Raw genomic sequence first — 26,188 nt, forward strand, 5'->3', positions numbered from 1 at the left:
CCAGGATGAAAAATCCTGTCACAGCACGCTATTCTTGGTGTGGGTAAAAAAAAACCCACTACCATTTTTCCCGCCAATAAGCTGAAATTCTAAAACTGTTTCACCAGTTCTGTTGTAAGCCTCCTCTCCCACCCCCTCCTGCCTCTTGATATATGTTCTCTGTATATAACTGGACTCTTACTAACCACTTTCAGTTTTCCTATAGATTAACATCTGGCCTCTGCAGATGGAATGTGTACTGTTGAAGGAACCATCTCCTTGATCCAGAATGTACACATTAAAACATGTTTAAACACAAAATAAGTCTGTGTCTAAACATGACATAAAACTGTTTTCTCAGAGGAACAAATAGCTTGCATTGAAAAGCATACCTCTTTGTGCTTTCTGGTTTCCTAAAAAGAGAGGCAAATATAGACAAATGATGACTGCATGATTGATGGTGACTCTAGGCATAATTTTGTCTCCCATTTCTGAGAGCCTCTAGGGAACATTACTGAAGCTATATGCCCAGTAGACAATTAGCGGCTTCAGTTTTAATCACCATCTCCCTAATTAGTTAAACCTGTCCCTTTGGGAGCTTTGGCTTTTTCTATTTAGATTTTTCTCTCCCTTATTTCAGAGAGAGAGATTAATGGGAGCATCTGTCTTATGGTTTTTTTTTTTTTTTTTTTTTTGGTGTTACTGGGGTTCCTGGAAGCCCTTCTACCTCCAGGCTACACTCCCAGACCTATTTTATACATTTTTATTTTTGGAAACAGGGTCTCTTAAGCCAGCGCGGCTGGCTTCGAACCTGCGCGGTCCTCCTGTCTCCGCCTCCCAAGCACAGGGATTACAAGCGTGCGCCACCACGCCCGGCTCCTGTCTTATGTTTTTGTAGTTCTATTTCATTTGTCCTATAATAGGTTGTTCAGTTTTGGAAATTTGAGGGGGAAGGTGGAGGTAACTTTGATTTCCATTCGTTTTGTTCTTTCATTGTTCAGTAATACCCTAGGATAACTGGTTGGGGAAAAACAAAAACTCTGAAATCAGTTGATTTTTCACTGTTTTAATGAACCATTACACAAATCACTGTTTTTAGCACACAGTCTCATTGTTGTTCAAAAGAATGTTGACTGTCTTAATGGACATATAATGGAGGAAGAAACTGGAGCATATTTCTACAGTATCTCGGTTAAAATTCTCACCGCTATAATACAAAAACAATTGACCACACACAACTTAGAGGAAGTAAGATTTATTTGCCCAGTTCTGGCGATTTTAGAAGTTCAGTCCATGTCAGGCTGGGTCTGTGGAGCTCAGGGCATAGCGGTAGGGAGCGGAGGGATGGAGAGAGCAAGAACTCTGCTCTCAGATCATGGAGGCTGGAAACAAGAGAGAGCAGGAGTAGGAAGCCAGACCCTATACAGTCTACAGGGCCATACCCTTAGGGACTTCTCTTCAGCAATCAAGACCCACTCCAGCCCTACCTCATTCCCATTGGGGCTAAAGGAACAATCTAAATCCCAACCATTACATACATTGAACATTCTGGATTTTATCTGTATAGTGAAATTTGAATTCTTCTTAGTTCAAATGAAGGAAACCTTATTCATATTTGCTTGAGAAAAAAAATCTGGGTTTATTGGATTATATAACTGGAAAATGGTTGGGTATGACAGTTTCCAGCCATCTGAGTCTGGTAATTTACGTAATATTTGGAGTTGGCTTTTTATGTGCTGGCTTCACTTTTCAATATGTTTTTTCCATGTAGTAGTGAGATGCTTCCTCACTACTCCAGGCTTACATCCCATTTTAAGAACTGAGTTTTTTTCTGTAACAGTCCAGATAGTAAGTATTTTAGGTTTTAATGGCCATATGGTGGCTATTGCAACTACTTAACTTTGTTGTAAGAGTTCAAAAGCAACCATGGATAATATGTAAATGAATGGGTATAACTGTACTTCGGCAAAACTTTATTTTTAAAAACAGATGGCAGACTTGTTTGGGGTCACAGGCCATTTGTTGATTCTTAATTTATTAGTGCTGTGGAAAGAGAGCTTTTTAAAATAATTTCAAGGAAGTCCCATGTTTGAATTTTATCACACTGAGTGCCTAGTCCAGAGGATCGAGTAGATGAAGTGACCAGAACTGACACACTTCTCCACTGCACTAGAACTGTGTAAGAGTGGGGGAAAAGCTGGCTTCCGCTGAGAGAAAAAGCATTGTTACATGAGGGAGATGAGCAGGCTAAGAGCAATAGAGTAAGTTTTAGATTCTGAGAGCTTGCTTTTTGATTCTTGGTCTAGTGCAAAAACACACATGTACTATTAGCATCATTCTTAGGGTGAAAGACTGAATGCTTTCCCCTAAGACTGGGGCTAAGAAAAGGGTTTTCAATCTTACACTCTGTAGTAGGACAAGAAAATAGGAAAGGCATACAGATTGGAAAGGAAAACATATAACTGTCCCTTTTGCAGATAACATGATTGTCTATGTAGAGAGCCCTGAGGGATCCATAAAAACCCTCCTAGAATTAGTGTGTAGGTTCAGCCAGAAAACAGGATTATCATCTAATATATAACACACCTCCAAAAATCAATCATATTTCCATAACCTAGTCATGAATGCATGGTAACCAGAGTTGGAAGCATAACACTATTTATAGTCCCTAAGCACCCAAATGTTTTACCGAAGTACAGTGCTCAGGTATAAATTTAATTAAACTTATGGAGGACCTATTGCTTAAATTAACAAAGTGTCAACTAAACATCTAAATAATGGAGAGATACACTGTGCTCATGGATTAGAAGACTCAGTGTTATAAAGATGTTAGTTCTCCCCACATTAATCTATAGGTTTAATGTAATTTCTATCAAAATCAGAGCAAAAGTTTCCTGTAGACATAGATAAAATTGTTCTAAAATTTATATATAAAGGTGCAGAAACTAGAAAAGCTAAAATAATTTTGAAAAAAGAATGAAATGGGGCTAATTATCTTATACTATTTTAAGACTTGTTTTATAGCTTCAATAATCAAGCCTATGGTATTGACAGAGAGTTAGACACATGGATCAATAGAATAGAATAAAGAACCCATAAATAGACTCACAAATATGCTCAATTGATTTTAGTCAGAGGTGCAAAAGCAGTTTAATGGAGGGAAGATAGTATTTTCAACAAATGGTGCTTTGTAAAATAATGGACATCCATAAAGGGGAAAAAGAACTTTGACTTAAACCTCATATTTTATACAAAGTTTAATTCAAAATAGATCATAGATTTAAGTGTAAAATGCAAGACTATAAAAACTTTATAAGTGCATGTAAGAGAAAATTGTTGTGATGTAAGGCTATATCAAGAAGTTTTGGTCATGATACCAAAAACATGACACATTAAATTAAAAAATAGATAAAATTTTCTTTATCAAAATTAAAAACTTATGCTCTGCATATGAAAGACTCTGTTAAGAGAATTAGAAAATAATCTACAGAGTGGAAGAAAATATTAAAAAATGTATATCTGATAAGGGACTAACATCTAAATTCTAAAAAGAACTCTCAAAATGATCAAAGATAAGCATTCGATTATAAAATGGACAAAGGACATGAGGGGCACTTTACATGAGGATATATAGATGGTAAAACAAAAAGCATGTGGAAAAACGTTCAATATCATTGCTGGGAAATGCAAACTAAAAGCAAAATGAGCTATTATTACATACCTATCAGAATGACTAAAATTAAAATAGTAAAGATATAAAGTGATAGTAGGTATGCAGAGAAACCGGATCCACTTATATATTGTTGGTGGGAATGTAAAATGATACAACTACTCTGGAAAGTTACTTGGCAGTTTCTAATAAAACTAAATGATGCATTTATCATATGACCTCGCAATTGCTCTGGTTCATTTATCCCAGAGAAATAAAAACGTATGTTTACACAAAAGCATGTACATATATTTTTGTAACAGCTTTATTTGTAATAGTCTCAAATTGGAAACAACCCAAAATGTCCTCCTGTAAGCGAATGGTTAAGCAAACTGGTTTATCCATACAGTGGAATACTATTTGGCAACAGAAAGAAATCAAATACACCAACTAGATGCATCTCAAGGGCATCAAGCCAACAGAAGAAAGCCAATTTGAAAAGGATGTATAATGAATGCTCTTATATGTCTTGTGACATTCTTGAAACAACACTGTAGAAATGGAGAATAAAGTACTGCTTTCCAGGGGACAGGGACAGGAGCCGTGGGGAACACAAGGAAGCTAGCTCCTTCGTGGTGACGGCACAGTTCTGTACTGTCATTGTGGCATTTCTGAGGCTGCGTCATAGTTTATGTTCATGCTTCTCTGCAGTTCTACATACACACCAATGAGTGCGTTTTAAAACTGATGACCCCATTGCCCTCCAAGGCCTCTGCCTCCTAATGCCATCACAGTGGTGATTACATTTTCAAAATATGAATGTTGGGGAACACAAACTCCACTGCCTTTATGGGGATGTTCATAAATCCATTGTTGAATAGTTTCACTACTTCACTCATTTTGAAGCTCAAAGGGTAGCACAGGAATCTTTTTTGTTGTCTTTAGCCTTTTCTGCAAGCTTTAGATCATTATCAACCCCATCTTCACACCACTGCCTTTATAGGTTGGGGACTCTCTTATTTCATGCCATCTTTTAATCTTATATCGTTATTTTTGTCTTTATTATTTTATTTATTTTATTTTATTTTATTTTATATTTTTGCTGGTCTGGGGCTGGAACCCAGAGGCATTTGACCTCCGAGCTACACCCCCTGCCCAATTTTTTATTCTTTATTTTATAAGAGTCTCACTAAGTTGAGAAGGGCCTCACTAAGTAGCTGAGGCTGTCTGCCAACCGTGATTCTCTGGTCTCAGCCTCCCGAATGCTGGGTTTACAGCGTGTGCCACCACACCCGGTTGTCTTTATTATTTTAGTACGATTGATTGTGAGAGGAAATTTGAGCCTTCATTTCTTAGTTGTTTGAGTTTTTCACAATCAGCATGTGTTCACTTTGTTATGAAATAGCCATCATAATGAGGGGCACTGTGAGTCATATTTTTTCTTTAAGATGTCCCTGACTTTTCTTTGTGATTGGCATTGGTTGCAATTATAGTGTCTTACTTAGATTTGAGAAGTAGCCCAAATGTAAGCTATAATATAAAAGAAAGTCCCTCCCTAGGGTTAAAATGTAGTATATAACCCTCCAGGGCGTTTTCTGTGAGATTATATCTATATCTATATATCTATATCTATCTATCTATCCTACATACACACACATCTAGAAATAAATTCTCCTGTTTTGTATAATTTTTGACAAAAATTATTTCCTTTAAATTGTTAAACCTTAGTCAATTATAGCTTAGTAAACCTTTAGTATTTCTTTGACATTTAGATTGTTGTCAGCTTTTTATTACATTATTGCGAACAATTATGTAATGAAAATATTTGTATCTACTTCATTTTTTTAATCTATTTGAGCATTTTTTTCCTAGGATACATATCAAGTGGAATTGCTAGATTAGATGGTAAAAAATTTAGTGTTTTAATAGATATTGTCAAATTATATCATCCACCAAAAAGTTCAGTCACTTATTTTTGTGTGTGTATGTGACAGTCTGATCATGGGAAAATGTATCTTTGACTTTTTTTTTTTTTTTGGTGGTACTAGGGTTCCTGGCAACCCTTCTACCTCCGAGCTACACTCCCAGACCTATTTTATAGTTTTATTTGGAAACAGGGTCTCTTAAGCCAGCGCGGCTGGCTTCGAACCTGCGGGATCCTCCTGTCTCCGCCTCCCAAGCGCGGGGATTACAAGCGTGCACCACCACGCCCGCCCAGCTATCTTTGACTTTTAATTAACATTTATCAAATTATCAGTGAGACTGAAAACTCTCATGTTTATTGTCCATTTGTATTTCTCCTTTTTTATGCAAGGATGTGTGTTGAAGTATTTAGAATATTGTCTTGTACAAGATTTAGCCTATATAACGTATTATTATTCCTTTTTCAAATTTCTGGCCATGGGATTACACCCATCATTTTTCTTATCTCTGCTTCCAAAATCACAAGGTACAATCTTCTCTAGTGAACTTAACTGTTAGGACTTTTCCAGTTTGTCTTCATAGCATCTTTTATTTTCTAGTGGCCCACCCTGACCACTCAGGTTTGGAGTGGTGAGTGAAAGAGGGCTGTCTAGTTAGATGGGCAGTCTATCTTTAGTTGCCAGCTATATGATCTGAAAGGGAACCTATGAGCCATCTGTTCCTCTCTATCCTATTTAGACAACTGTCAGCAATCTGGTAAGGTGTCCCCAGGTGCTACCACGATCCTTCCAAGTCCCCAGTAGAAAATATTCCATCCCTTCTCTGAGAGCAACAGGGCCACAGCATCTCCAGCTAAAAGAGTGCTCAGCCTCAAACACCCTCTGCTGTGGCTGTGACCTACCAGGCTGGCTGACATGGGGCTCCTTCACTCCTTCTCCTATGGTTCTATCTCAGAGAAGAGATGGAAGATATCTGTCACTCTCTGTACCCACTCCAGAGGACAGTCATTCCTCTGCCTGCTCCCTACTTTTTTAAACCTTATACCCAATTTTGTATTTTCTGGAAATTTTTTCCTCTGCTTTTATGGCTTAAGAATTACCCAGCATCCTCTGCAGAGTTTGGTTTGAATACAGCCATAACTCTCAAAGTGCCCGTCACCAGTAGGCTGCTCATTTGAGCCAGAATTAAGGTCAAATGAAGAGTTCCTTCACTTAGAAGATGACATTTTGGCAAGAATTTATCAGAGGTTCTTGTCATGTGTGTATTTGAAATAGCACATTAAAACACAGTAAAAAATTACTTTTTATTTTGAAATCATTACCAACTTATAAAAATGTTTCAAAAGTACTACCAAGAATTTCAGAACACCTTTACCCAAATACCCCAAATGTTGATTTTCTTTGTTTGTTTGGTTTTTATTTTGGTATTGGGGATGGAGCTCAGGGGCTTCTATTTCTGAGCTACATCTTAGCCCTTTTTATTTATTATTCTTTTGAACAGGGTCTTGCTTAGTTGCTGAGTCTGGGCTTGAACTGGTGATCCTTATGTTTTAGCCTCTCAAATACTTGGAATACAGTTGTGTGCCACCATGTCTACGTCAGATACCATAAATGTTAAGGTTTTATATAGCCACAGTATAATTACAAAACCAGGAAAGTTACATTGATATAATGCTATTATATATTTTACATATTTTGTTACTTATTCTAATATTATATATAATTTCTTCTGGTCCAAGATCCAATCCAGGATCACATATTACATTCATTTTTCTCTTGGTTTCATTTAACTTGGAGTGGTTAGAAGTTTGGCTTTGTAAAGGAGCATTACTATTAGCTGATGTCCATGTAGTTGAACATCAGGAAAACTGCCACGGCCCGCTTTCCTTGATGTCTGCGTGTGCCCCCACGCGTGGCATCTCAAGGAGAAGCCCCGAGGGAGCATTGCCTCTGGCCAAAGTACTTCCCCACTCTTAGATATTCTTTCATAACTATTATTCTTTTGGTAATGATTCTTTTAACTTTCCACACGAATTGCTCCAGTGATGTAAGATCAGGACTGTGGGAGAAACTGAGTCCGTGGAAAATTTTTTAGTAATTTGTCTAAGCCTCTAAACGCCCTCGGCTTTGCTCAAAGATGTAAATTTAGTCAGAATTCAGATACTGTGGAAGCATTCCTGCTACAGCAATTAACAAATGCAGAATTCCTCCCTATCTTTGACCTTCATTCTAATCATTACAATAGAGCTGAGGGTTAGGAGGAATTTTGACCTTTGCACCTAGTGATAGCACTGCCTGGAGACAGGGCGACACCACCTGGTTAAAATAGTTATGACAGAACAAAAGACATATAATTAAAACTTCATGTTGTTTTTTGGGCCCTGTCTACTAAAATATATTTTAAGTGTTTAATAGGGTGAAGTGTTCAGACAGCAGATGGTATTGCAGACAAAATCCAGCAGACATTCATTGAAATCCTCTAAATCATCATAAATGTACATGGATTTCCCTATGCCAACTACATGTATGAAAGCTGGAATCTCGGACTTCGTCCCCATTCAACTCAAAGGAGGTTGCTAGATAGAGAAGGACATTGGACTAAGCCCTAGGAATAAAAGGTTCCGAAAGGGTTAAAGAAAACTCTTTAAAACTGAATTCTTCAAGTGATTTTGGGTGTGACTTTTGTTCCTCTGGAATTTGCCCACTAAAAGCCTCTGCAGCTGCAAGGCCAAGGCAAGGCCAAAGAGGCTGACTTGAAGCACAAGACCCACCTGCAGGGTCATGGAACTGATTTCAATCACAAAGACCTGTGATGTCACAGGCCTTACTTTTGTCTTGTTTGGGGTTGGTGATTTACATGTATATCTCACTATTGTATTTTGGGTGTTTGCACTTTCTACTAGGGAATCACGGGAAATAGGGAAATATAAAAAATCTTGTGTCTAGAATAAAGTGATCAATTGCACAAGAGGCTTTTGTCCATGTCAATCAATTCAGATTTTTTCCCGGAGAGGAATCTCCACATTAAGCACCGTGAACAGGAACTTAAAGGAATTTATTTCATAAAAGGGAAAAAAATCGCTGCAGATAAGTGGCTGCATAACTACAACCGAAACTTTGTCCACCTTTCTGAGATAAATCGGTCCCGAATGGACTCAGTGGCCATATTCAGTGCTGGATTTATTATTCCCAATTGAGCCAGTCTGTCGTAGAAAACATCTTATCTCTTCCCTTCTAGGAGTGCATCTGGGGACTGTTGTCACTGTCCTGTCTTTTTTTTTTTTTTTTTTTTTTTACAAAATAATGCATACCTTTCCACAATCAAACCACTTGTGTTTCTGTCTTCTTCCAATGGTTCTTGATATACATATTAAATATCATGTATGTAAATTTCCTTATAAATACATCTTTTAAAATATAATTTTATTTTTTATTAATGCTCAGTAATTATATATATTCATGGGTACAGTGTGACATTTCAGTTCATGTATATGATGACTAATGATCAGATCAGAGCAATTGGCATATCTATTACCTCTGACACTTGTCATTTCTTTTTTATTTGAGACATTTAGAATCCTCTCTACTAGCTATTTGTAAATATTCAATTAATTGTTGTCTATAATAGTTATCCTACTGTGCCATAGAACATGAGAAGTTTTTCTTTCTATACAGTTGTAGTACCCTTGAATACATCTGTTTCTTTTGAATATTTTGTCTTCTGCTTCATTGTTCTTGCATATGCAATCTGCTGTGCTTATTATCTATATTATAGTTGTTGGTTTAAAGACATTTGAGGCCACACCACAATCTTATTAGGCATTTCATAGTGTGACCTCTCACCTCTAACAGCAGCACCAATTACGCTGTCAGATCTATGGCAGTGATTCATGGGAGCGGAGATTATGATTGGACTAGTTTCAATTTTTGTTCTCTGTGGGAAAGGCAGTTAATAAAAGAAAGATCTTATAAGAGTGACTTTTTTCATTTGAAGAATGATTAAGCTGGATCTTAGGTCCATCTCTGTAGTTTTCTCTTGTACTAAAAGCCAAAAAGCAGTAATATTTGTTAGTGTTCACATAAAAAATGATATTAAAAAAATATGTTGACAGAGGGACCTGGAGGCATTTTGAGTATTAGGAAGTCTTTGAATTAGATTGTTTGCTTTGTGGTGAGGTGTGGAACAAGATAAGCATTTTTGAAAAATTATGTTTGGGTTGCTGAATCGGGCTCAAGTGCGGTCAAGCCAGAAGGGTTCATGATGCCAGTGTTACCACATTCTTTTTAGTTGGGTTCCAAAAAGTCCTGCCTCCTGACCCTAGGAGAAAACACCAGAATATGTAAACACATCCTAAAAGCAAAGTCATTTTCTGAAATGGTTTAGAAAGTCTTCCCTGTTGTTCGTCCAGAAGACAGTGCCGATGTGCGGTCTAGTGGTTACAGCCAAAGGGAGAGCAGAAATAGTGCGGCCTGGTGAGCCCTGCCACTCTGTGTGGTCTTAACCCAGTGCCCAGAAATTGAGCTTCCCCCATTCTTCACCACTTTGTTTTTTAAAAGAGAAAATAGAAAACAGAAGGGGGTAGAGAAACTAGAAACTGACCAGAGACTCCTCAGATTAGAAATAGGGCCTTTTGCAATTATTTTATTTTGAAACAGAGTCTCACTTGAGTCCACTTTAGGTGCTGGAGATATAGTGGAGATATAAATTTCTGAGCATGGTCTCGAACCTGCAATCCTGCTATCTCAGCCTCCAAAGTATTGGGATTGCAAGTACCTCCATACCCTGTTGGAATATCTTTAAATTTCCTGTTTTGGAAACACTTTGCTGAGATGATGTTATCTTTTTCCTATTATCATCATTAGCTATGCAGACATTTGGATGTATGATAATGCCCTACTTTGGCTATTTCTTCCCCTGGTCCATGCCTCTGTGTATTGTCATCCCAGGACGATGTTGACTTACTAAGGGTCAGGTTTAGCCATATACTTCATTTCATTAACCTTACCTACATATTGAGTTTAGAGTGCTGTGAAACCAAGTAAGCTCTCATTGTTTAAGATGAGTAGAGTTCTGTTTTCTAGTCTGTAATTGAGTAATTTGTTGAATGTCCTAGGTTCTTATCATTATTGGGCTACTATAAATTAGAAATATGTGAATGCAAGGATCTGATTTTTTTTGTTCTTCACTATATCTCCAGCACCTAAAATGGACCCTGGCCAAGATTATTAAGCACATTGTTGGAGAATTTACACTCAATAATATTTTCTTGAAGCCAGGTGTGATGGCACACACCTGTAATCTCAGTCAGTGCTTGGGAGGCTGAGACAGGAAGGTTGCAGGTTTGAGCCTGGCCTCAGCAACATAATTAGACTCTCAGAACCTAGTGAGACTTTTTCAAAATAAAAGATAAAATGGGTGGGGCATGCAGCCTCCAGAATGAATGGTTCAATGAATATCCCTGGGTTCAATCCCGAGTACCACAAAAAAGAAAAAAGAATGTTTTTAAAGAATGAGTGGATCAGTTAAGGGCTGACTGGGTGATGTGTGCATGTATGTCTCCACAAGTCTTTTATCCTATTAAGATGTATGACTACAATGCACCAATAAAAAAATAAAAAAAATAAAGAATGAGTAAAGAGATGAGGTCAGGGGAGAAGCCAAGAACGTGTTTCTCCTTTTAGTCACAGGGTTTGAACTTATTACATTTACTTCATCCTGTCAGGGTTCCTTCTTCACTTCAGAGTGTTTGATACTATATGATAGGCATCAGTGTGCAAATCAGAGAAAGTCTCAGATCAGAAGATTTCTTAGAGCCAAAGGTTAAGCCGTGGTTGAGAAGTTTGTATTACTATCTCCAGTGCCATACAGTTGGGTTGTGTGTACATGTGTTGGTACATATGTATATATAGTGTATATATATATGCATTTGTGTATGTATTACATATTTTTCTTGCTATTGGTTGGCATTTCTTGAATTAATAAAAAATACATAATTGTACCCAGAGCTCTGGCTCCTGTTGGTCAGGTTGCCATTTTATAAAAGAAAGCGTGACCAGCAACATCCTTGTGGCCATGCTGAAGAGGCTAATAGTTGATAAATATTGATCTTAACCTTGCACATCTTGAGGTAATTGCTTTACTTCAGCGCTTTACTTTGAATGTTAAAACTATATACCCCCCAAAAAAGTGTGTGTTTGTGTATGTGTGTGTATGTATGTGTATCCCTTTTGCTATTGTTGTTTGAACCAATATAAAGCCATCAGAATCGGTTTTAGGAGGTTATGACCAATTGTACCTAGAATGTGGATGATTTCATTAGGTAAGGTTACCAATCATAATTCTTACTTAAAGGCCGGGCGTGGTGGTGCACGCTTGTAATCCCCGCGCTTGGGAGGCAGAGACAGGAGGATCGCGCAGGTTCGAAGCCAGCCACGCATGCTGGCTTAGGAGACCCTGTTTCCAAATAAAAAAATGTAAAAATAGGTCTGGGAGTGTAGCCCGGAGGTAGAAGGGCTTCCAGGAACCCCAGTACCACCAAAAAAAAAAAAAAAAAAAAATTCTTAATTTAAAAACCGTTCATTAGTGTCTTGGACACTAGCTGCCAATAGGCTTTGCCTATTTTCATCAGAATCAAAGGAGAATTGGTATAAGCAGAAGGAATAGCACAAAGGGCAAGTTTGAGAGGGGACTATAAAGGGATGCATCTAGAACTTGAATGAATTCCACAATTTGGGAAACCAGAGCTTCTTACTCTGGTGTCTGTGGGTAGATATTGGGAAGGTTATAGTGCGGATGTCAGTGAACCATCCTTCTTCTTGCTTTTGAGTTTTTCATTATTATTTTTGGCAGTAACACCTAATCTGAGTCATGGACCAAGAAAGTCAGCCTCATAGTTTTAAGAAGGTCTATGAGTCTGCCTTTGTTTTAGTTAAACTTAATTCAGGCTGAACTCTTATAGAGACCAATTTAGATAAGAGAGGGTCAACTCTTAAATATCGAACATAGAGATGGCTAGCTGAGTTCTACAAAGAAAAGGAAGTTGTTCGGTGTCTTAGTCAGCATTCTCATTGCTATAATCTAAAAGACCTGTGTAACTTAGAGGAAGGAAGATATATTTGCTCACAGTTTTTTGGAGGGGTTTTGGATTTGGTCCATGTGAGGCCAGAGACTGCAGATCTCAGGACACAGTGAAGGGCAGAGAACAGAGAGCTAAAGGCTTCACTGCACTTCATGGAGGCCAGAAGCAAGAGAGAACAGCAAGCAAGGGTAGTCAAAGACAGGAGCACAGTCCCTAAGGGCACAACCCCAGGGATTCACCTTTCCTAGCCACACCCTACTGTCCTAGGTTTCCACTCAAGGAACCCTCCTCCTCTGATAAATCCATTGCAATCCATTATGAAAATGCAACTCTCATGACTTAACTATATCAACTCTGATCTTAACACATGTGCTTTTTAGGGCGCATTTTATATCTAACCATGACACTGGGGAATGTGGGATGTGTCCTGAGGGAGGCTGGCATCTGTTAAGAAAACCCATCTTGCAACCAAACTGATTACTCCTTTGGCACATCTCTTGTAAAGCAGTTTCTAGGATAGTAGGTGCTTTTTTCCTTGTTTTATTTAAAAGCACATAATATACTTTTTTGCCGAGATATTTGGGACAGGGCCAATTCCTGTATTGCTTAAATGTCATCAATTCAAAGGCACATCATCAATACAATAATTATTTTGAGGAAGCAAGAAGGAGACATTTTATTATATATAAATAAGAATTATAAGATGAATTGCAGTTTCAGGGGGGAAAGATGTTTTAGAATCAGGGAAATGTGCCTATAAAATTCCTAGTGATATTCAGTGATTGTTCTGGAGAACTATATAGGAAATTGTGTAGATAGTAAGATTTGAGGTGGGAGTGATAACATCAGAGACACCTTTAAAAGTTCAGTGAGGCCGAGCGTGGTGGCGCACGCTTGTAATCCCAGCGCTTGGGAGGTGGAGACAGGAGGATCATGCAGGTTCGAAGCCAGCCTTGCTGGCTTAAGAGACCCTGTTTCCAGATAAAATATAAAATAGGTCTGGGAGTGTAGCCCGGAGGTAGAAGGGTTCTATCCCCAGGACCACCAAAAAAAAAAAAAAAAAAAGTTCAGTGAGTACTATAGACTCTTTAGGAAATGAGTGCACCCACAGAATCAATCTTGCCACAATATTTATAGGCATTTCTGGATCCTCTAAATCTACCCAGGTTAACAAACCCTTTTGTCCGCATTGTAGAATAGCATGTCCTTGTTTGACCTTCTTGGGAAAGCTCTCCAAAGAATGACTGAAGAAGAATTTTTGTAGTGTTTTATATTGAGGACCTTGTTTAGATTGTTAACACTAAAAGATTCTTTAGGCCTTTAATAAGGAAAATGGAAATTGACAACAACTGGGTCCAGATGTTGCTCTCCTCGGAGCCTGTCTCTGGGCAGGATGTGGCTCTCGCTATCCCACAGTTTGTAGCACACTCAGCAGTGCAGAGCTCCATGCCTGCTTGGCTCTGCTTGCATTGCAGCTGGAGTCCTGGCTGCAGATGGAGGGGAGTCAGCCAGCCTGAGCCTTCCTTAGGACAATCTCTGGAGAGTTTGTTTTACTTAGCTCTTTGGAAGCCAATGGAGTATTAGTTGAGAAGGCTTACGCTCACACTATATAATGAAGCCACTAATTATGGGAGTAAGTATTATTTTTATTTGTATTTTCATTTTCTAGGTCTCTAAAGTTAGGAGCTTACTAGGAAAGCAGATGTTATGATTAATTAAAAACAATAACTGATGGCTCACTATATATAAGATTAATATGCACAGTGCAAACTCTCCTCCCTGCTCAATATTTTCATTTATTTTAAAATCTCCTATCTGTGTCTTGGTCTGTCTCTGAAAGGCAGATAAATGACCAAAAGCAAGGGATTGAACAGTTTTTAATCTTACAAAAGATGGACGTTTTACAAAATTTGTGGATGTTGTTATGGATTGGGAGAATATGGTTGTGGGGAAACCGCTCCCCGGGAACCCCTGCAAGGGTCCCAGACACACTTTCCCCCAACCCATCACAAAAGCCAAAAACGACCAAAACCAGAAAATTACCGCGAGTTCTTGCCCTAAGCTAAGAATAAATATGCATAGCTTGGACAGTTGCTGAAGATTTAAAGAAGTTTATTAGAAAGATAGAAATACAGAGAATAGAAATACAGCCCCATGCCAAAATGGCATGAAGGGGTGACTCGAAATGAATACACCAAAGGGATTACACGTGGACCGGACTTTTTATACCCATGATCTTCATCTTGTTTACGTGATCCTGACGTAGTGAACGTCCCTGTAAGGTACTTCCCCTTAACCCTGTAAGGTACCTCCCCTTAACCCTGTAAGGTACCTTCCCCAACAAGGTGTGGCAAGATTTCTCCTTCCATGAAGGTTGACCCCTCCTACCATCTTAGCTAGCTTATCCAATCATGTAGATCTGTCTTTAGATAAAGGCCTAGTTCTCCTCAACTAAGATCTGTCTTTAGATAGAGAAAGGCCTAGTTCTCCTCTCCTATGGACTTATTAATCACCTTTAGCTAGGTTAATTTCCATTGGAATAGTTGCCTGCTTTTAGGCAGAAACCAAGTCCTTGCACAGATTTGCCCCTCACCCAATTTTTGAAATATATTAGTAATCATAGCTTTCTCAAATTTTCCTAGGCCATTCCCAATACTGGTACAGATGTGGTATTGGAGACCTTAGTGCCTTCATAGTCTTCACATGTCAGAGCACTTCACACCTGAACAGAGAGAAAATGAGATAGTAACTTCCTAGGGACTGGAATATTTGAATCAAAGGTTTATGAATGAAAAAATATATGAGGCTCCACTTTTTTTAATAGTCATCCTTTCTATGGTGGTGATAAAGTCAAACTTAAAGACTATCACATGGCATTATGATAAAATTTCATAGGGGCCAGGCCACGCTTATAATCCCAGCATTCAGGAGGCTGAGATCAGAGGATCACAGTTTGTAGATAGCCTCAGCTACTTAGCAAGGCCCTTTGCAACTCAATGAAACCCTGTGTCAAAAACTAAAAAAATAGGGCTGGGGATGTAGCTTGGAGGTAGAATGTCCCTGGGTATTCCATCCCTAGTACCACTAAATAAATAAATAAAAATAAGTAAATAAATAAATTTCATTGGAAGAATTGTATTTTTCACCAGCATATAATTTAGTCTTTTACAATTTTGTGCACAATTGAAATAGGAACTTAACATCTAGCTTAAATATAAGGTGACATTAATTTGATTGTTCATTTTTTATTATTTTGTTTTTCAAAATAAAGTTCCATTCAGCCCTCCCTTCTTTCCCCAAGACCACCATTAGACCAAGGAACAGTGTTTCTCGTGGTAACAGGATTCACTTTGTCACTTTGTCTTTGTATCATTGGCCCTGTGGTAACAGGCCCTTTCCTCTACACTAAATGATATGTGATAGTTTGATACAGATTTTTAGATCTCTTACCTCTGGACAGCCTCTGATCTAGTTTGATCTAGATCTTTGTTCCATGCTGTATCAAGAAGCCTTTACTTGCATTTGGGCACACACTGCTTTTTATAGGAAGAGTTCTGCAAGCTCCTCCATTCAGTTTTAGAGTCAACCCTGTGCCTCTCAAAACACTGCAAACTTGCTGGGCATGGTGTGCACTTGTAATCCCAGCATTTGGGAGGCGGAGACCAGAGGATCAAGGTTCACAGACAGCCTCAGCTACTTATCTAGGCCCTTTGCAACTCAGTGAGACTCTGTTTAAAAAATAAAAAGACATGCAGGCAGTGGTGGCTCACCCTGCACTTGGGAGGCGAGACAGGAGGATCACGCAGGTTCAAAGCCAGCCTGTCTAGTTTAAAAGATCCTGTTTCCAAATAAAAATATAAAAATAGGTCTTGGAGTGTAGCCCGGAGGTAGAAGGGTTTCCAGGAACCCCAGTACCACCAATAAATAAATAAACAAACAAATAAAATTAAATAATAAAATAAAAAAACCCATGGCGTGGTGGTACATGCTTGTAATCCCCACGCTTGGGAAGCGGAGACAGGAGGATTACGCAGGTTCGAAGCCAAGCCTCAGCTACCTAGTGAGGCTTTCAGCAACTTAGTGAGACCCTGTTTCCAAATAAAATAGGTCTGAGAGTATAGCTTGGAGGTAGAAAGCCTCTGGGTTCCACAAAAAAAAAAAAAAAAAAAGACTAAAACTATAGGGCTGGGGGTGTAGCTCAGAGGTACAATGCCCCTGGGTTCCAACCCTGGTAAAACACTGCAAAACCTCCCTCAGCCCTACTCCACCCACTTTTACACCTTGCCTTTTGCACAGGCTCAGGTTTTCAATCTGCAAAGATACTCAACTGCAGCATCAGCCTGGGAAGTAGGCAGCAGGTCGCTTGTTCAGGGACTTTTATCCCATAATGCTTCAGTTACGAATGACTTGCAACTTTCACATAGCTTGAGCACATTTGAAATAACAGAAGTATGTATTAAAATAAAAATCTGTTTTTTATTTAAAAATCTCTGTTTTAAAATAAAAATCAATAGTGAAAAAGACAAAAGGCAGATATGAAAATATGAGTATGAATGGAGGACCCCAAATATGTGTGGTCACTTTTTAGGCAAGGAATATTTTGGGAGAGACTCAAATCATGTTAGATATTCCACTACTTCTCCCCCAGACTTGGCATCCAGATCATATTTTACACAAGTTTTGGGATTGTGTTGACTCAGCTTTTATGCAAAGAAAATTCTGTACTATGCCTAAATAGTTAACTGCAAGATTGAAAACATTCTGTGGTGCTTTTGTAACCAGAGCTAAAAGTAAATGCACAAATCATATATTGGATAGATAAGCATTTTCTTTTCTCATCTACCTCCATTGCATATTGTGACCTTGAGAGACAGGTGCGCTAAAATGTATCACTAGAAAAACAAATATATCAAGAAAGCTGTGGAAGTTTGTTTTTTGTTTATTTTTCTATGATTTATGGAAAAAAGACCAGAGAAGGTAAATGACTGTCCTGACGCATACAGGTAGCTAGTGTCAGAGTCAAGACTAGAACCAGTGTTGCTGGCCCTTAACTTTATGTTCTTTTGATTATGCCATGCTGTTATGTGGATGCTGGTAATAATGACATAGTAAAAGCTCTTTTATATTTTTATTGATCTTTGGCAAGCTATCTGTCTGCTTCATTCAGTGTATTAATTTTCTATCTGTGAAACAAATCATCACAAGTAATCTCATAAAGCAACCTCCATTTAGTTCCTAGTTCAAAAACTTTGTGCTGTGTCCAGGTTCTCTGTTCCAGCTGAAAATCAAGGTGTTGTCTGGCCATACTCTCTTCTGGACTTCAAGCTCTTTTCTGTGATTTTCAGAATCCAGTTATGGTTGTAGGATTTGAGCCTACAAGCCCTTGCCGGTCGCCAGCCAGGACCTGTTCTCTGTTCCTAGAGGCAGCGCCCTATCCCCTATCATGTGACCTGCGCACTGAAACCCACGGCCGTGTGTTAAATTCCTGTGCTTCAGATTTCTCTGACTTCTTTTGCTACTAACTAGGGAAAACTTTCTGCTTTTAAAGAGATCATGTGATTAGATCCAGCCATCCAGATCATCTCTGTATTTTAAGGTCACCTGTCTTGGGATTTTATATCTGCAGAAACCATTCATAGCAGTATCTAGATTAATGTTTGAATAACCATGGGATGGAAATCTTTGGGAAGCTATCTTTTTAATTCTGCTACACTCAACTTATCTGGTGGACGAACCCTATCATTTGTGACATGGTTCTGAACCTGGAAAGATAGAGGGGGCAAGGCAAGTATGTATGTGGGATTGGTCTAATTTTGTATTTCAAGGACCCAGTGATGGAAATGGCCTCTGGGCAGCAATATCTGTCACAAAACCCATATACTTGGTTATGCAGAAACAGCAGAGTCAACTTTAGCCATAGACAAAGTTATTTCCAAATAAGGCAGCTGGAACAATTTAATACGGCAAGAAGTGATTGTTGGTAAGAGAAGAAGAAAGATATTTTTAAAACATGGTGATCTTGGTCTTGTTTTAAACACCTCTGCCCTCCTTATATTTGCAGAGGACCACATTACTAATGAATTAATGAATCTAAGTCTGTAGAAAAGCAAAGTTCTATATACTCAGTTTAAGAAGAGGAAATCTGTGATATAATGTGAAAGAAATTCCTATCAAAACTGACTGAAAGTTCTGACACTTAAAAAGTCTACGCTTAACCTAATGAGAAAAATAGTCCACTTTAGTAGAAGCCCATTGTCTTCCCATCACTTGGATTGAGGCCTCAACCTTGGTGTGGTTAGAAAGGCCAGCCTTCTCGGCCATCTTCCTATGCCCCAGCATGCTAAGCTTGTTTCCACCCCAGCACCTTTATGTATGCATCCTGTCAGTCTGCAATGTCCTTTCTTCAGTTTTTCACATGGTTTATTCTTTTATCAGATATCTGCTTAAATATCATGTTCTCAGAGAGGCCATTCCCGATTCCCACATTTATCGTATTACCACCTTGTCTTTTTCCAACCCCTGGTACCTTGTGTCAGATCACCTGCTGAGCTGTACAGCCTCCCGTTTGTTTATGACTTATCTCTCTCCTCTGGAATGACACTTCTTGAATTAGGCCCCCTTTAACTTAGTCTTCCCAGCATGTAGATCAGGGCCCAGCACAGGGCGGACACTCAGCAACTATTAGATGTTGAAAACAGAGGTCCAGAGAGGTTAAATGTTCCACTGCCACGGAGGGCAATCATGTCATAACAGGAAGTAGCTCTCTTGGCTTCCAGAAACTTCAGTAAAGAGTGCGTTAATGACTAGCTTAAGGCCATATAGTTAATCATATTAAGATAAAATTACTTCCCCAGCCTGTGATATTTTCAACTATTCTCTCTTAAGGAATTGGTTTGTATAGGAAAATATTCACTTTTTAGAGTCCTTTTGTGCATGTGTGTGTGAGGGAATTGTGGGGATTTAACCTAGAAGAGAGGCATTCTGCCTCTGAGCTATATTTGGAGCCTTTTTTTTTTTTTTTTTTTTTTTAATAGAGTCTCTAAGTTGCTGAGGCTGACCAGGAGCTTGTGATCCTTTTGTCTCAGCCATTCAAGTACTGGAATTATAGGTTTGTACCATTGCATCTGACTCGGAATTCTTTTATTTTTATTTTATTTTATTTTATTTTATTTTTTGCAGTACTGAGGATGGAACCCATGAGCATTGTACCTCCAAGCTACACCCCCAGCCCTATATTTTTAGCCTTTTTATTTTTTGAAACAGGGTCTTACTGAGTTGTAAAGGGCCTCGCTAAGTAGCTGAGGCTGTCCATGAACCACAATCTTTCGATGCCTGCTTCCCGAATTCTGAGATTACAAGCGTGCACCACCATGCCTGGCTCAGAATTCTTTAAGAAATAAAATTAATTATAGTCTTAAAGTGTCTCATTTGAAGTATTTTCAGTTCACTCTCTCTACATTTTTCTGCTTATAAATTATCTTCCAATTTTTTTTTCCATTTTCAATATCTATTAAAAATGATAGACTTATCTTCTGGTAAAAACTCCAAATCTTTTTTTTTTTTTTTTTTTTTTTGGTGGTACTGGGGTTCCTGGAAGCCCTTTTACCTCCCGGCTACACTCCCAGACCTATTTTTACATTTTTATTTGGAAACAGGGTCTCCTAAGCCAGCGCACACGGCTGGCTTCGAACCTGCACGATCCTCCTGTCTCTGCCTCCCAAGCGCGGGGATTACAAGCGTGCGCCACCATGCCCGGCAAAACTCCAAATCTTTTGAACTCAGGCCAGTGTTCATAACCTTCAGCATCCTGACTTTATTAAAAATATTGATGACTCTTGAGAACCTAGCATAATTGATATTGAGACTGAATTAATGATAAATCTCAGAGGTTCAAGCAAAGCAGGACAACTGTGAGCGGCAGAAAACTATATGGAAATTATATTTTCAAAATAAAACTGTCTTTGGCTTTATTTTCTATGAATTACGACATATTTTGTTCTCTACTGCAATTTATTTATTTATTTTTATTTAAAAACTTTTTTTGGTGGTACTGGGGTTCCTGGAAGCCCTTCTACCTCCGGGCTACACTCCCAGACCTATTTTATACTTTTTTTATTTTTGGAAACAGTGTCTCTTAAGCCAGTGGGGCTGGCTTCGAACCAGCACGATCCTCCTGTCTTCGTCTCCCAAACGCGGGGATTACAAGCGTGCGCCATCATGCCTGGCTATTTTTATTTTTTATTTATTTATTTTTTGGTGGTACTGGAGGTGGAACCCAGGCTTTCTACCTCTAGGCTATAGTCCTAGATTATATATATAACTTGGAAACAGGGTCTCACTAAGTTGCTGAGAGCCTCCCTAAGTAGCTTCGAACCTGTGTGATCTTCCTGTCTCAGTCTCCCCCAAGCTCTGGGATTACAAGCGTGCCGGCTCTCTACTGCAATTTAAGTGAGCATTTTGTTTTGTTTTGTTTAGGCAACTTCATTTGAATTTTACCACAACCAACTTGAATCAGCACTTTTGGATTTTTGTTTGTTTTGCCCTTTTTTTTTAAATACCCTTTAACCTCCCTTTTGCTCTCAGTCTGACAATGTCTTTTTGTTTATTTGTTTGTGATACTGGGGATTGAACCCATGAGGTGTTCTACCTCCAAGAATATACCAAGTCCTTTTAAATCTTTATTTTGTAATAGAGTCTCATTAAGTGTCTGAAAATCTCACTAAGTTGCTGAGCTTGGCCTTGAACCTGCAATCTTTCTGTCTCAGCCTCTCAAGTACTGGGATAAAGACATGGGCCATCATGCCAAGATTCTGGCACTGTCTTAAGTGCCCAGGAATTTACAAGGTATTATACAGGTGAGGTTGCTTTTGACTTTTTACTAATATAACAGGGCTGGAGATATGGCTCCGTGGTAGAGCACTTAACCTGGCATATGCAAATCCCATATTTAATCCCCAGAAAACACACACACACACACACACACACACACACACACACACCCCAAAAAATAGGGAAGTCGAGACCTTTTTTGCCAAGTTTTTAGATCTTTGGCATCTGTGGGTTGTAATAGGAGGCTGATATTGGGTATGGTTATAGTTTTCATCTTTTCCCAGTTTATGGGAAGTTTTCCTTGTTGACTAACAAGCCTGAATGGTGACAGTTTTTATTTGTGTGTTTGCTTTTCAAATCTCTGTTTAATAAAACTATTTATGAGCAAAGCTTCTACTTCAATGGAGAGAGAAATAACATGAGTCCTGAAACAGGCAAGCCAGACAAATGGGTCAGAACACAGGGACTGCAATAACTATTTTTTTTTTTTATGGTGCTGAGGATTGAACCCAGTAGCTTGTACCTCTGAGCTCTACCTCTCTGCCTTTTACAATAACTTTTTATGTTATTGCAGAGAATGTTTACTTCTGAAGCTCTGAATATCTTACAGACAGATAATTAGGGGGAAAATAATTTATATGTTGAAATGATTGCATCTATTCCTGAATTCTAAAGGATTTTACTGTGCTTGTTTTATTAAGATATCTGCCACATTTTTTACAGATCATCAAATACTTAACAGAGGGGAAAACTGAAAGCTGAAGTGTTCCAGGTCATTAATGATTAAAAGCAATCAGAAGTTAAGATAAAGCAAAGTTAAAATATAATGATTTTTAAATGGACATAAAAATCAATGAGAAATCAAGATAAAACAAAATTGAAATTATAATATTTTGATGGGTTTAATGTACCTAAATGTTTTATTTTAATGGACAAAAATCTGAAAGGTTAAAATGCTTCTATATGGGATACCTAAAAACTGAAATATAGCATGATATTAAAATGTAGCCCTTTACCTTTCAGGATATAGCAGTTAAGTTGAGGAGATCAGAATATACAAAAGACAACAAGTATGAAATATAAATAGGCTTATTGTAGTTTCCCAAACTTCAAATTTTCTCCTACAGCCTTCTTGATTTTGGTCATATATTTAATAAATTTTTTTTTGCTCAGTACTTTTCTCTGACTTTATTTTATTTAACTAACTTACACAAATTTTAAAGAAATAAATGAATATCTTACTATATTAATCAGTATCACTTGCTGTATAAGGAAACCCTAAAAATAAAACAGAAACAAAACTATATTGTTAAGTTCCAACTTGATATTTTGCTTGTGAAAGCCTCTCAGCTTATGTTCTACTTTTCTCTCTGTTTAAAAAAAGAAAGGATGTTAGTGTAGAGAAGCTCAAACATTCCCTCTGAAGGTTCAGTAACTGAGTCTGCTGAAATAAACTGAAAACAAACAGATTAATAGGAGAATGCCATACAAATTTGTTGTCATGTGTATGTGCTTGGGGGCTACACAGGATACGAAACCCAAGGACCAGATGAGTAAAGGCTTATCCATCTTCATAGGGGGAAGGGAAGTGGGACTCTAGATACTTTTAGCAGAGGAATAAATGTTTTCTAAAGGAAGTTAATGAGCCTGAGCCTGGAGAAAAGACAATGGCCCAGGACAAAGTTCTTCTAGCTCTGTGCGTGTTTGATTTTCAGTTTCTTCCTCTGTGATCTGTGCTTTATCTCTAGTGATGCTTCAGTAAGAAGAGTTGAAGGCAGTCCTGTTCCTCCAGGTGTAGACTCGGTCTTTAGTAGCTCAGGGCACTCAGAGAAAGGCCTCTACATTCACCACTCCCCAGGTGCCTCAGTTTGAAGCCCAAGGTGGCATGTTTTGGGGTCTCATCTTCTGAGCCCAAGCATTAGCATGTAAGAGACATGCTACCGTCAAGTGGAGATTCCTTTCAGGTAACATTATCAGCTTGAAGGAGACTAGGATGGGAACATCTTTCTCAGGTTGTGAGATGGAGCATGAGATGTGTTCCTGGGTCACCTGGAATTGTCTGGCACAGTAGCATGGGTCCCATGGTTAGGGAATGCAGGCTTACAGGATGCTGTTGAGATCCACAGTGACTTTATTATTTTTTTTTATCTTAGGTATGCTAGGAGTAGCAGCAAATTTCTAAAAACCATCCAGTACAAATAGGTGGAGCATGGTGATTTAAAGGAATTTTCAAAGTTTATAGTTTAATCTTTGTAGACATTTCTGTTATAGGCCTTTTTTGATATCTCCTCTGTCCCTTTCTCCTTTGCCTTTTGAACAATTTGGTTTCTTCTTTCAGAAATTTGCTTTGCAACATGCAGAATAGCGGTTATTCTCTAAGGTTGGGACAGTAGAGAAAAGAGCATTAAAGAGAGTCAGATTCTCCCCTTTCTCTTTACAGGGACTCAGCTCCACGTGGAGTCACAAATAGGGAAACTGTCCTCATTGCACTCAGAACATAGTACAGGAGAGGACCTGTGTGCCACAGCCCGGGTGTGCGGGGGTGACTTCTGGCCTACTTGGAACTCCAGGACTGCCTTCTCTCATGCCCTTATAGGGTTCCAGTTTGTACTAATCTTTTAGTTTTTCAGAATACTTTAACATACCTATCTCATTTCATTTATTTGCCTTCTCTTGGCGTTGATGATAAATTAGAAGATGAATATTTTGTAAAAGTATGTGTAAATATTTGCAAACAGAAATAACTTGGGTTATCCTTGATACTGATTTCTTCCATTAGTGTGGATAATAAAATATTAATTGCAGTTGCATTTAATTGTTAAACACCCTTTAAAATAACCATCTGGTCATTAAAAGTACATTTTTTTCTTAGCTTTTGGCCTGGTAATTAATTGCATTGCTTAAGAAATTTATTTGAAGAATCTAATTGGAAAGAAGGAAAATAATCTATACAGGAAGATCATTTGTTAATGACTTGCATTTTAAAATGGGAATAATCTGTATTTTACCAATAGGGTAAGAACTAAGTAAACTATGGTAAAACAACCCTCTGAATGTTTATACAGCTATTACAACATAAATATTGAATTCAGAAAATGCTTAATCAATAGAAAATAATAACACAAGAATGTATGTTATGATTACAACTCTTTATATACATAAACAGTATATTGCATGAATTTTATATCTTAGATATGCATACAAAAATAGAGAAGACACAAGAAAATAAAGCAGCTGCTATTAGGGTGGCATTTTTTTGTTAGTTAATATTTAGAAACTATTTTTATCGGGAATAAAATTCAGGAGAAGTAAAAAAAAAAAAAAAGGTTAAAATTGACCACTCATGAAAAAACAAATACTGGTAAGACAAGGTGAGCTCTAGTTGTATAAAGAAGTCAAATAAGCATGAATATTAATAGATCCATTACACTGCAAGGCTGTGGAAGACATGTGTGGTATCATTTTAACTTTTGATAGGGTAGTAGTTCCTCCGTCTCATAAACCCACTGGCCTATCCTCTATCAGAAGGCTTATTACTGTCCTTCACTAAAGGATGAGTAGAAGGATGGGTGGATGGCTTTCTAAGAACACAAGTCTAAGTCAGAAGTTAAGCTAGAAATCATAGGAAGGAAGAATGAGCTTTCAAAACCAACGTGAACCAAAGACCAATCTAGGCACTGAGAGAAATAGAATAGGATGGGCTAATTAGTGTAGAGGGAGAGAAAGAACCAAATTTGTTGGGAAATAGAGGGCTTTCAGTGCTGGGGAAGTAGCACCCTTGTGGGCGTGCAAGTAGAAGACAGCACAGAGACATATTATACTGGCTGGAAGGTGGGTCAACTGCTGGGATCAGTGATGAGCAAGCGTTTGCTGAAATCTCCCAGTGCCCCTTGCTGTTATCAGAGGAATGTATTCAAAGAAGGATTTGGGTCAATATATACTCTGAGGTGTTTTCAGATAAGCCCTTTGCTTGTGGCTAGGATACCTGCAGCAGCTTTACCTCCTTCTCCTCTTCCTTATCATCATCATCATCATCATCATCATCATCATTATCATCATAGCTATTCCCTGTATTCCCCCTCCCACTCCCCCCCATCCCCATTCCACTATTCTAGTGTTTCTTTCCTCATTTATCTGAAGTCCCTTTTCTTTCTTATTTTCTCTATATATTCCTCTGAGAGAAAACATATTACCCTTGACTTTCTGAGACTGGCTGTTATCACTTAACATTATATTCTCTAATTTCATCAATTTTCCTGCAAATGGCATAATTCTGTTCCTCTTTATGGCTCAGTATAAAATTCCTTTATGTGTCGTTTTCATGATATTGATGGACACTTAAGTTGGTTCCGTAATTTGGCTCCTCTGAATTGTGCTGCTATTATCATGGGTATGTATATATCACTGCAGTACTCTAATTCTTTTGGAAAGATGATGAGAGAAATGGTATAGTTGTGTCGTACGGTGAGTCCACTCGTAGTCTTTTGAGGAAACTCCATAGCGGCTGTCCTAATTTTTCCCCTTTGTTATTAGCTCATTTAGTCATCATAACAACTCTATGGGGTAGGTCTTCTTATTTTCCTTGGTTTGTACTTTGGGGAACTACCCAGGGAAACTATTTACCTAAAGTCACATAGTTAATATAATCAGAGATTAAAATTTGAACCCTGACTATCTGGTATGAAAGCTAGCACTATGATTCATTGCTATACTGCACTGTTATGCTACAG

The 26,188-nt window shown here is 38.2% G+C and overlaps 1 protein-coding gene across 3 annotated transcripts in view; it reads left to right on the forward strand.

Annotated features, from left to right (window-relative positions):
* The window catches only part of ARHGAP26 (Rho GTPase activating protein 26), a gene marked incomplete at both ends in the record, with an annotated part of 441,415 nt that overhangs the window by 175,745 nt on the left and 239,482 nt on the right, over positions 1-26,188 (forward strand). The window lies entirely within an intron of this gene.

This window comes from Muscardinus avellanarius (genome assembly GCF_963383645.1).
Source record: "Muscardinus avellanarius genome assembly, chromosome: 1".
NCBI classification, from domain to species: domain Eukaryota; kingdom Metazoa; phylum Chordata; class Mammalia; order Rodentia; family Gliridae; genus Muscardinus; species Muscardinus avellanarius.